Raw genomic sequence first — 12044 nt, 5'->3', positions numbered from 1 at the left:
TACAGGCAGCACCATCACACGCACTGGGATCCTTGTGGGGATAAAAAGGAGGAAAAGAACAGGTCAGATTAGTGCCACCATTATTTCATTTTCTGCTTGCTGGTTAGCTCTAGACCCCTCACCATGACGGACTGTATTCCTCAGACCTGAAAGCCCAAATACACACCTCTTCACCTAAGTACCTTCTTTTTTGCACAGGTATTTAATGTGTGTGTGTGTGTGTGTGTGTGTGTGTGTGTGTGAGAGAGAGAGAGAGAGAGAGAGAGAGAGAGAGAGAGAGAGAGAGAGAGAGAAAGAGAGAGAAGCAACCATTATAGGAAATCAGTACAAAACAGGGCCATGCCATCTGGATGCCCTCAAGTCTTGTTTTCAAAAGGGATATGGAAAAGTGGGTTTTAGAAAGCCTCCAGTGTTGTGAAAAAGAGCCCAGCAGACGATTCTCTTGGGACTTTGGAAGACCGCAATTTTAGTAGAAATGTGATTATGAGGTTTCAGAGGGAGCAAAGACTGGCTGTAATTGGACTAGAAATCACTGACATCACATTCGGAGAGGCGGGGGTCAGAGGGTCTGCCTGTAGTCTGCCCATGTCCTGATAACTTTAGTTGGGTAAGTGATGGAGATATTTCGGAGATAAAATTTTAAGACAGACTAGCATTCAGACTACAGCAAGGTTACTACTCGGGTTCACAGCGAGGGAGACCAACAAACAGAGCAGAAGAACATGCAAACTGTGAAGTTTAGTCAGGACAGGGGCAGAAGAAAAGTGAAAATTTCCGATGAGGAGGTCTAGACAAAGTATTTGCAACAGTTAAAGAGATTAACACGGGGACAAATCCTCTCTTCGTACTGGGACAACAACAAAGGTGTCTTGGGGACAGGATCCCAGCCATGGAAGACTCTATCTTGTAAAAATAAAAAATTAATTTGAAATGCAAGAATTGAAACTTAGAAGGCAAGGGAAAGGATTCACTGCGGAAACTCAGTCACCTTGGGCTGAGAAGTGGCTCAGTGGTGTAACATGAGGGCCAGCTTGTTGGGGTTTCTGTCCCACTCAGTACCCCACAGCTGGCAAGTCCCAAAGAAAATCACAGAGTCTACATTAGGTTATAAACTGATTGGCCCATTAGCTCAGTCTTCTTATTAACTAATCCTTACATCTTGCAGTAACCTATAATTCTTGTCTGTGTTAGCCATGTGGCTCAGTACCTTTTTCAGCTGTCAGTTCACATGTTGTTTCTTCAGTGGTCTGGGCAGGAATGATGGAGAAATCAACTTCCTCCTCCTCAGAATTCTCCTGCTCTCCTTGCATCATTTCCACTTCCTGTCTGGTTTTCCTGCCTACACCTCCTGCCTGGCCAATCAGCGTTATTTAAAACATGATTGACAGATTACAGATAATTCTCCAGCACCACAGTGGTTAAAAGCATGTGTTGCTCTTGCAGATGAACTGGGTTGAATTTCCAGCCCCCATGGTGTGGTCTACAACAATCCATAACTCCAGTTTCAGTGTATCTAACACCATCTTCTGACCTCCAAGGGCACCAAGCCTGCACAGGGTGTACATATATACATGTAGGCAGGGCACTCGTGTTCATACAATGAAATTAATTAACTGGATAAAGCAGTTACCTAAGGGAGTGTTTGTCCATATTCATCTACCCAGACCCACAAAACACACCCCAGCTGTGATAGACGAGAGTCAGACTACATTCTGAGCTAGTGGCAGATTGTGGCAGTGTCTTCCCCACGCTGGTTTTGCAGGCATGAAAAACTCAGGAGTTATGGAGTCATAGCAGCTTGCACTAAGGTCCCCAAAATCACTTACGCCAAACAATGTGTACTGGGGTTAGATTTCCTGTGAGCAAGTTCTAAGAATCCCCTGTGTGATATTGTAAAGGTTAAACGTAAGTTGCAATGAAGTCCCCAGGATGCTGGTGATTCCAAGATCGTGGGACATCTTCCAAGAAAAGCTGCAGAAGTGGGGTCAACCCAAAAGAGAGACTGTGTGCTGCAGAGAACAAAACTGAGAGGCGAAGCTACCCATGGCTGTGACTCTCACATGATGCTAAGGTTCAGATGCCAGAGAAGGAGCTGCAGAGTTCAGTCTCTCTCACCCTAGTCTTTGTTTACTACACCTCCCTTTTGGAATGGGAATATTTACTCTGCGATAGTATATGTTAGAAATACATAAACTGGATGTAAAATATATTACTTTGTAGAATCTCACCATTAAGAGTTTTGCATTGACATGCAGAAAAGACATCAAACTTTGGGACATGCTGAAGCTCTTCCAAGTTTGGCAGCTCTTACTGACAGACTAAATACGTTTTGCATTATGACATGAGTGTGGATGTTTGAGGACTGGGGATAAAATCGATGGCTTTAAAGTGATACACTCAGGTGTCAAGTTGACCAGGGGAGACTTGTGATGGTTGATTTTTATTATCCAAGTGATTAGATTTAGAATGACTTAGAGGACACACCTCTGGGAATGTCTGTAAGGTTCTTTCTAAAGGAATCAAATAAGGAAGGGAGAGGGAACTGAATGCTGGCAGCATTATCCCTTGAGCTTAGGGTACAAACTGAACCAAGTGAGGGTCACCTGAACATTGACACTCTCTAATCCTTGCTGAGTTGGGAAAGCAAACCCCTTCTGCCACAATGGCGAACCACCCTCCTCTGAACTATGGAGCAAAACAATCCCTCCTGTCATTCAGTTGCTTTTTGTCAGACATTTCATCACACTGACAAGAAAAGTATTTGATATTATAAATATTCATAAACAGATGGGGAAGGTAGAGACCCTGAGAAGACTTCAATTCTCAAGTATAAGCCATTGGTATGACATGACCCAACAAACAAAATTTTCAAAATAAGCCAATCAAAGTTGAAAATGAAAATTAGGCGTTATGACTAAAAGCACACGCAAACAAAACAACCATGGGTCCACGGTGTCATTCAGCCCCCTCGTCATGGTTATTTGCAAGCAACGCAAATGTAAATCGAGCCGAGAGCAGGGTTCCCTCCAAGATCTAGGTTTTCCTGCAGAAATGGCATAGCTGCATAGACACTGATAACTTGCAGCACAGTGCATACTTCCAAAGGCTCAGATGCATCCAGATATCACATGTTGCTGACAGTCAGCTAGCGGTGACAGTGACAGGGATTTCCTGCCACAGAGGAGTCAATGCATCTCACTAGCACCATTTGTGAAGGGTTTCACTTGGGATTTAAGATTTGTTTTTAAAGCCTTTCTAGCACTTACTTTGCTCACTGTGTAGTGAACCCAGAAACTATGATTTAAAGCCTGGGAATATGGAAACAAGGCAGCTTGGTGCCACCTTATTATCATTAGAAGCACTAATAGGTCTTCACAAAATGACGCTAAATTCTAAAGGGAAATGCATATTTTTGCACAATCTTTATCTATGTCCAGTCTCTGTGTGGCTTGTCGGCTTGCATGCTTCTGTCTGTTAAAACGGCCAGTTATTTCTAGTTTGTACAAATACAAGCCCCAAGCTTGGGTTTGTGCAGCCCTGTAGAACACTTGCCAGATTTCACACTACTGCTTTCCAACCCTATGACACTATTCTTTGTTTCTGTGATTAGATAGACATCATCTCTTGAGGTCTTTTTGGAGTCAACTGGAACAGTATGTTTTTCCTCTTATTAAGAGAATAAATATTGATATATGGTTACTATAGGATTGTGTGAGTTATCGTTAATCATTTTTTAAAATTATTCATTTGAAATTAATAGATGTTGAGAACTAAATGTCACATACAATTATTGACTCGAATTTCTGAAGCCAAAATAATGAGAAATACTGTACAGTCATTTCCCTTATTATAAGAGGTACATTCCGAGATCCCCAGGGTATGTCCGAAACTATAGAAAATTCTACTGTTATATGTTCTGGTTTCCCTTCTTCAGGCTCACTGATGATAAATATTAACTCACATATTATGTATAAGATAGCAATAATATTACCTAACAATTAAATATGGTCATTATAACAATGTGAAATAATAAAGGATATTTTAAACTTACAAACATTTATTTCTGGAATTTTTTTCTTAGTATTTCCAGAATATGGGTTACTTTAGGTAACAGAAACCATGCAAATCAAAACCACAGGGAAAGGGAACTACTGCCATTCGTATCTAAAACAAAACAATGGAAAGTTGGAGCTTGCCCTAAGAGTCACTAGTCTCCAATTACCTCCATGTCTTGACTGAAGGAACTTAGACCATAAAACTTTGCATGAAAATAGACTCCTAACCTGTAAAACTCCACAGTTAACAAACTGAGAATACATAACCCAACTGTTCTGTGAGACCCTTAATTTCCACTTCATGATTCACTGCCAGCCTTTGATTCTTCTTTATTCTGTATGTGGGGCTTTAATTCAGATTATCCCATGAATCAATTAAGGTCTACAGACTGAAATTGTCTCAGGACGCCCATTCTCCCAAATAATTTTAAAAATCATATTCAGTTATTTGCAGAATTCTATAGGGCTCACCTCTGTGAAATTGTAGGCGATAAGAAATAATAGGATTTTCGACTTCTGTCTTTCCTAACTGTTGAAGTTTCTAATTGGACGCAATTCCCATTTCATTTTAATCTGAAATATATGTTCAATCAGGCATTTCCAGTCACATTAGGACAAGGTATTACTATTATTGTTCAGTCTAAAGCATTTAAAATACATAGAAAAAGGAAGTGTATGTGTTCTAAATATAAGTTAAACACTGTCGATTTCCATGCTCGGCTACTCTCGCGTGTTGTTTACAGAGCAAATACACCTTTAAATTGAAATGGATATAATGGTGAACACAAGTGAAAATCCCGTTTTTTCTTTCTGCAACTCACTGATTGGTACCCACCCCCAGATACCTGGCTGGAGTGACAAATCACACGGCTATGTCTCCAACAACATGACTCTTAGATCCAATGAACTCTCCTCCATTCAACACCATCACAATCTCACTATGCCTTAGATGTAACTTGAATCTTTTTGCCTCCCTGCTTGCTCTGGTAAGCCGGGCAGCACGTAGATTTATTCATGGGCCATAACCTTTAGCTACCAAATGAAAGAAAAAAACAAAACTCCCCCATGCCACCCTGTATTTTTCTCCCTTTTTGGCAGAAAATAAAACCGAGATGTATTTCCACAGTAAATCCAAATGTCTTCTGTATTACCAGGTTTTAAAAGGTTATGTACGTTAGCTATTACATCATTGTTTGAAGTACATTAGCGCTCTCAAAAACAGCTGTCTTCAATCTCCATTCTCATAAAAAGAGCAACCGCACAGTCTGTGCTTTTTCTAATGGCTTTAAAATGTATATTAACTTAGAAATTCTGATTCCCACTAATGTTTGTGTCCCATAATATAGAATATTAATGGAAAGCATACAGGAGGAGAAATCGCTACAAAACAGGACAGAAGGAGAAACTTCTGTTTCTCAGAGTGGTTTGGTCTCAAAGTGTGTTCCCTTTGGCAAGAGAGATGCTTTTATAAAAAGCTTGATGAAGCAAAGTTACTAATAGATGCGTGTATTTAGCACACGATGGGAGAAGAGACTAAAGCCATTGATGCTGATGAGCTTCTCTAGATAAGAACAGTTGTGGCCTTCATTTGTACATAGAGTATCTACCTTCTATGACTGACTTCTCATTAGAGACTGCCCTACTGTGCACAGGACATTTGTGGACCTGGGCAGTATGGGATAAATGTTAGTACCTTTCCTACATCTATCAAATAAGAATTCCTGGGGCTTCAACCCAGCTTCCCGCTAGCAAAGGTGTCGTCAAATACTGGGTGCACATTGTTTTTTTGTTTTTGTTTGTTTGTTTGTTTTCTCTGAAGAATGTGACCTTTTGGATTTAAGTGGGAGCACTATCTGGCTTACTGGTCTGGGGAATAAAACTCATCCTTATGAAGAATACCTCTAATATCCAACTCACAGTGCAAGAATGACATGGTCAGAGAGCCACACATATTCCTACTTACTCATCCTTTACTCTCTTTGGGAGAATAAACACAACAGAAAATCCAGCTTTTTGTTTGTTTGTTTTTTTAATGAAAGAATAAAATGCCAGCAGTCACAAGAAGCTCTGTCTGAGGGACAAAACTGACAGGAGTGTGGCTAACAGGGCTCTGCAGGTCACCGTGGAGACAGGTCGTGAGCATTTCTTATATGGCATCCCTTGTCTGAGCCAAGAAGAGGACACATACATGCACATGTGCGCATCTAGGGAGGAAGGGTGATGCTGAATGCTGCATTTGGCTTTCTTAGGAAGAAAATGGGATGGTTTTATGGAAATAAAAGCACAGTGTCTGGAAGCTCCGTTGATCTTTTTTTTCCCCAAATGTTACTGGCAATGATTTTTTAAGATTTATTTTTTAGTTTTAATTGTAAATAAGCTTGTATCTGTATGGGGGTATTGTGTGTGTAAGTGTGATTGCCTATGGAGGTGAGAAGGGAGCACTGGATTCCCTGGGCCTGAAGTTATCAACTGTGTAAACTGGAATCTGAACTCGGGTCTTCTGTAGGATCAGTACATGCTCTTTACCACTGAGGCATCTCTTCAGCCCTTTCATGGTTCTCTTGTTGGAGGTGTTGCGCTTGGTCATGCTAAAAACGTGGTCGTGAAGTCTCATGCTCTCCCTGGGCACCAAGCTGTCTCCCAAGCATCTGGTAAGAAGGAAGATAACACATATGTTCTGTGAGCAAGCTCACAATTTACCTTGGGTGTATAGTCTGCCCACTGCGTTCAAGAGCTTTGTACGCAAAAGAGTGATGGGAGCAAACACTCGAAGAAAATTTTGAGTCATGATGCCTCAGTTGCTGAGCAAAGTTCTTACAATCCAAGTTGATGGGGAGAAAAGGCAGCTTATACTAACAGATAGATGCATTTGGACCGCAGGCATTAAAGTCATTTGATTACGAAAGTGAGTTTGTTATCGTTTTTTCTAGTTTCTATTTGCTCAATTCCTTTCAATACCCAGCTCTTTCTCCCACACTCCTTAAAATTTGTGCAAAGGATCCAAAATGTGGATTCTCAATCTCGCAAAGCAATGATTCCATAGCACTCAGTTTTCCCTGATAGCAAATGAATAATACACAAATCTAAAATGTGTTGTTGTGCTAGTGATAAGCAATGGGGATAAATCATTTTTATTGCCTTACTTGGTCTATTTTTAGCTTCAATTGTACTACCTTTGAATGAAGGTATTTTATTAGCTTGCTAGTAAGGAGACAAAAGGACTGGAGAAGGTGGTTCAGCAGGTGAAGTACTTGCCACAAAACTTGGTAAGTTGAACTACCAGTCAAGGTAGACGAAGGGAGAGAATCAACTCTATAATGTTGCCCTCTGACCTCCACATGGTGTTCACGCACATGCATCAAGTACACACACATTAACAGTAAATAACAATAAGAATAAATAAAAGTACATGTACATATTTGTATATATAAAATATATGTGTATAGAATATATTTATATATATTCTAATAATGTCTGTTTTACCTTGAAGAGAGTTTAAAAAGGTACTAATAGAACTTGATTCTCCAAGTACCTAGTACGTATAACTGTAGCATAATCTCAAAGGTGTTAAAAAGAACATTCAGCCTTTATAATTTGCAAAACAACAGGGTTGATCATGGAAAGTTCTAGAATAGTTCTTGCACTTACATCTAAAAAATTAAACATCCTGAAAAGAGAACTCAGAAGATGCAAAATGAGGCTTCCTCCAAGCTTGAAAAGTGTTCTCTATCTTACCACTGACATATTTCTTGAAATTCTTTATTGGGAAGACAAGTTCTGGAATCATCTGCCTCCCTGTCTGGAGCAGAAGGATCTTTTCTGATGTGCTGGAGGGCAGTGATCATCTTGGAAGTGATAAGGTATAGGGGACAAAAACCAGAAGACTTTGCTACTAGACTTCATCAAGCTAGGAGATTGTGAAGATCACACATGTTTTTGGAGGATTCTTGTTCATTTAGTCAGTCAAGAAAAATCACAGGCTCTCTGTGGCTTAGGCACCTAAAGATGTGAGGGATGCAGTGAGTGACAGCCCCTCCAACAGTCACGTGAGGGATGCAGAGAGTGACATAGCCCCTCCCACAGTCATGTGAGGGATGCAGAGAGTGACACAGACCCTCACACATTCCCGGGAGCTTCCTAACAGCATCCTTTCTTGTTGAGTTCTAGGCATGGTCAGAATGCATTCAACTTAATGGAAAGTACTGTTTAACAGACAGCATGAGGCTGAGTCTTAGAAATCAGGTTTGGTATTTGCTGTACTAAATGAAGGGAAAGAATATTTAAAACAAGCAACTGTGATGTCAGGCAGGTGATGCCTCTCAACTGAGTATAGTAGATATCCCAACATAGAAAGACAAAAGTGGCCAACTTCAAGTCCTGGTTTTCAGAGCTATTTATGGGTCCAGACTTTAAAACATATTGATATATTGGCCCCACCTGAAAATAACTAAAATTTGGATTTCTGATCCTGTGACTGAACACAAATATTAAATATTTTCCTTGAAGAGTAACTAAAATCAATCCTATATGATATAATAATTAAATATGATAGAGACTTTTAAAATATTAACCATCCTTGATAAAAATGATGTTTAAAGTCTGAATTTTCAGAGTTGTTGAAAAAGAAAGACAGCCTAACTCTTAATTTCTTAATTTTATCTCATTTGTGAACTTGAATGTAATACTTATCCAATGATGAAGTCTAACTTAGTCTTACAGGCTTTAACTGGCTACATGCACTTGCCTCTGCATTCTTGTAAAGATGGGGGTTTAAATGTGTTGTCTAAGTAAGTTGGGGTTGCACTCGCACATCTGCTTTGGTTGGCAGAGAGTAGCTGGTTTCTTGTTTCCTTTCCCTGACTACAGTGGGCATGGTGAATCCATAGAAAATCTCCCTGGGGTTTTCCTTTGTCTTTTTTTGTGGAAAATGTTTGAGAAATAAAGGAACATAATGCAATCTTCAAGAATATTAAAGAATGGGCCAAGTGAGGCGGCTCACCTCTGGAATCCCAGTACTTGGGAGACTGAAGTAGAATTGGCAAAAATTCGAAATGAGTTTGGGTTACACAGTGAGTTTGTAGCCAGCCTGGGCTTCAGTGTAAGAGGCCTGTTTCCACAATCCTCCTCCTCCTCCTCCTCCTCCTCCTCCTCCTCCTCCTCCTCACCATCATCATCATCACCACAATAAATGCACAACATCATTTTAAAAAGCAAAAGAACTAAGATGGAAGGTATTAAACTAAGATTTGATTTTTGATTTAGAAAATGTTTATTATAAGTTAAGTGTGGTGGTGCATAGCTAGCACTCAGGAAGGGGAAGCATAAAAAATAAAGTCATTTTTAGCTGCAAAATGAATTGGGCTACATGAGATCATGTTTCCAAAACTCATACATTTCCTTAAAATTATAAGTTTATATATAAGTTTTATATATATATATATATATATATAGACAGAGAGAGAGAGAGAGAGAGAGAGAGAGAGAGAGAGAGAGAGAGAGAGAGAGAGAGACACTGTGTATATGAAATTTAAGAGGAAAGCTTACAAGAGTTGACTCTTTTCACCAGGTGGGTTCTAGGGATTAAACTCAGGTCATGTCATAGGTGCCTGTACAGGCTAAACCATCTCAATTTTTTCAGAATTATTACAGATTCCTTTAAGTATTAATATAAGCATCCTAGTGTGTTCTCCTTTTCAAATTATGAAAGAATATAATTTCTATTATTTTTCCAGAATAAGTACTGACAAATTAGAGTCTTGTTCTAAAGTTTTTGAGACACACTTTCCCACCATAAATCTTCATGTTAGAAAGCCATACAGGAACTTCAGACGTGTCGAACACAGAGTATCCACACAGCTGGGGAGGGACACAGGATCACCGATATTTATACAATCTTCACATTGCCAGTGGCCCAGGGATCATCCTCCCCCTTCGTTTCTACTAATTACCATTAATTTTGAAAGGTTTAGGAGTAAGTTGCTGCCCCTCGGCTAGGCAAGCCCATCAGTGTCTGCAAGCTGCTGACCTTCACAGTTGAAGAAGTTAATTGCCACCCCTGCGCTGTCTGTCAGAGGGAGATAGCTGGGCTATTGAGACAGTCTCTCAGTAGTTGAGATAGTTCAAAGCAATGTGAGCCTTTACCAAAATCACAAGGTTGAAGCGAAAGTCCCACTGTAGTGTTGACACTTCCTTCATATTTTACTTTTCATTTTGTGTGCAGTTGTGTACGTGTGGGTTTGTGTACGCCCTGGCACACATGAAGAAGACAACTCATGGGAACGGGTTGTTCTTTCTTTCCACCACGTGGATTTTGGGAATTGAACTCAGAGCCTCAGGGTCAGCAGCAAGTGCCTTTACCCACTGAGCCATCTTGCCAGCCCCCAGCTAGTCTTAACAGCCTGGCTTATTAAACACCGGGGACAGTATAGAATCCATCACTGGGTGAAGCTAAGGCGGTACACGATGAAGCTTTTAAAGAACTTAGTCGAAAAAAAAAAAAAAAAAGAACTTAGTCAAACAGAGGGGGCAAAACATAGACACACGTGTTGACCAGAATGTCCTGATGGGAAGTCTCTGACCTACCATGTGAAAATATTAAGGCGGAACTTGAGAGATGGCTCAGTGGTTAGAAGTGCATGCTGCTCTTGCTGAGGACCCAAGGTCAATTGCTAGTACTCACATCAAGTGGCTCACAAACACCTGGAGCTCCAGCTCCAGGGAGCTCATGCTGGCCTCTGCAGGTACCTAGTGAGGTTCACACGCACACGCACACGCACATACACACACACACACACACACACACATAATTTTTAAAAGAATTCTTAATTTTAAAGTTGAATTACAACTCTATTTGTAAGTTAACTATAACCATTTTTAAGACTTGAAGGTATCTAAAAAGAATATTGCCTATGGGAGATAGGATGTGTATGCACATACATATATAGAAAGAAAAGACACTGCTAAAATGTATGTTTTCTAACAAACATGTATAAATAGACTTTGTGATGGGTAGGTTTGTTGAAATAAAACATAAAGTCTTTTATCTTTTAGATTTCAAATACACTGTTGTCACATTTGCTAATATTTCATATTTATAAAGGCAAAGCTACTATCCAAATTAATGGTAGTAATTAGCAGATTGGGTTTCTCACCACAGGCAAATGTCTGTCTTTTAGTGTTATAAATGATCATTTAAGGGTGGTAGCAGCAGGTGGTATATTCTCTGAGAACAAAATGATTATTTAACATAATTTTATGAAGAATGAGATATCCATATTAACTACCACTTAAAGATAGATTATGTAAATAAATTCTTAATATTCCATTTTATTTAAATTTTATTTAACTAGCCTATGAGAAACACTTTTAAAAGCTATTTTTGACAATTTTGCTCAGATTTTACTCTGTTGATAAAGGAAATTGTTAATTTTGCCCACTCGATTTAAGTGACAAGACTTTTTATATTTGCTATAGGTTGGAGGTGGCTTGTCCCACAGAGGTCCCATGTCAGAAGCCTGGTCCCAGTTTGGAAGTGTCAAATAGAGCTGATCTTAAAGAGGTTGTGCCCAGAGTCCTGAAGAAACGGCTCAGCAGAGAAGAGCACATGCTGCACTTCTATAGAACCCAGGTTCCATTCCTTGCACCCATGGCAGGCAGTTGACAATCACCTGTAACTCCAACTTTTGGGGGATCTGGCACCCTCTTCTGGTCTCCTTTAATACCTGCACATCCACACATTCACTCACCTACATACACACACAGACACACACAATGCAATTTCTTTAAACTATTATTTAAGTGCGAAGCTTTTAGGTCAATTGTGGGTGTGGCTTCAGAAGGGACTGTGAGATCTTAGCCTTTATGGTTTCCTGTCTCACCACGTGAACTCCCTCTTCTCGTATACATACCACCAGGATTTGACAGAGTCAAGAGGGCCACTACCAGAGCTGAGGCTTCAGTGCCATACCCTTGAACCTCCAAAACCTTGAA

Source organism: Myodes glareolus, chromosome 22 (assembly GCF_982192425.1).
Source record: "Myodes glareolus chromosome 22, mMyoGla1.1, whole genome shotgun sequence".
Taxonomy (NCBI): Eukaryota; Metazoa; Chordata; class Mammalia; order Rodentia; family Cricetidae; genus Myodes; species Myodes glareolus.
This window is presented reverse-complemented; position numbering follows the sequence as displayed.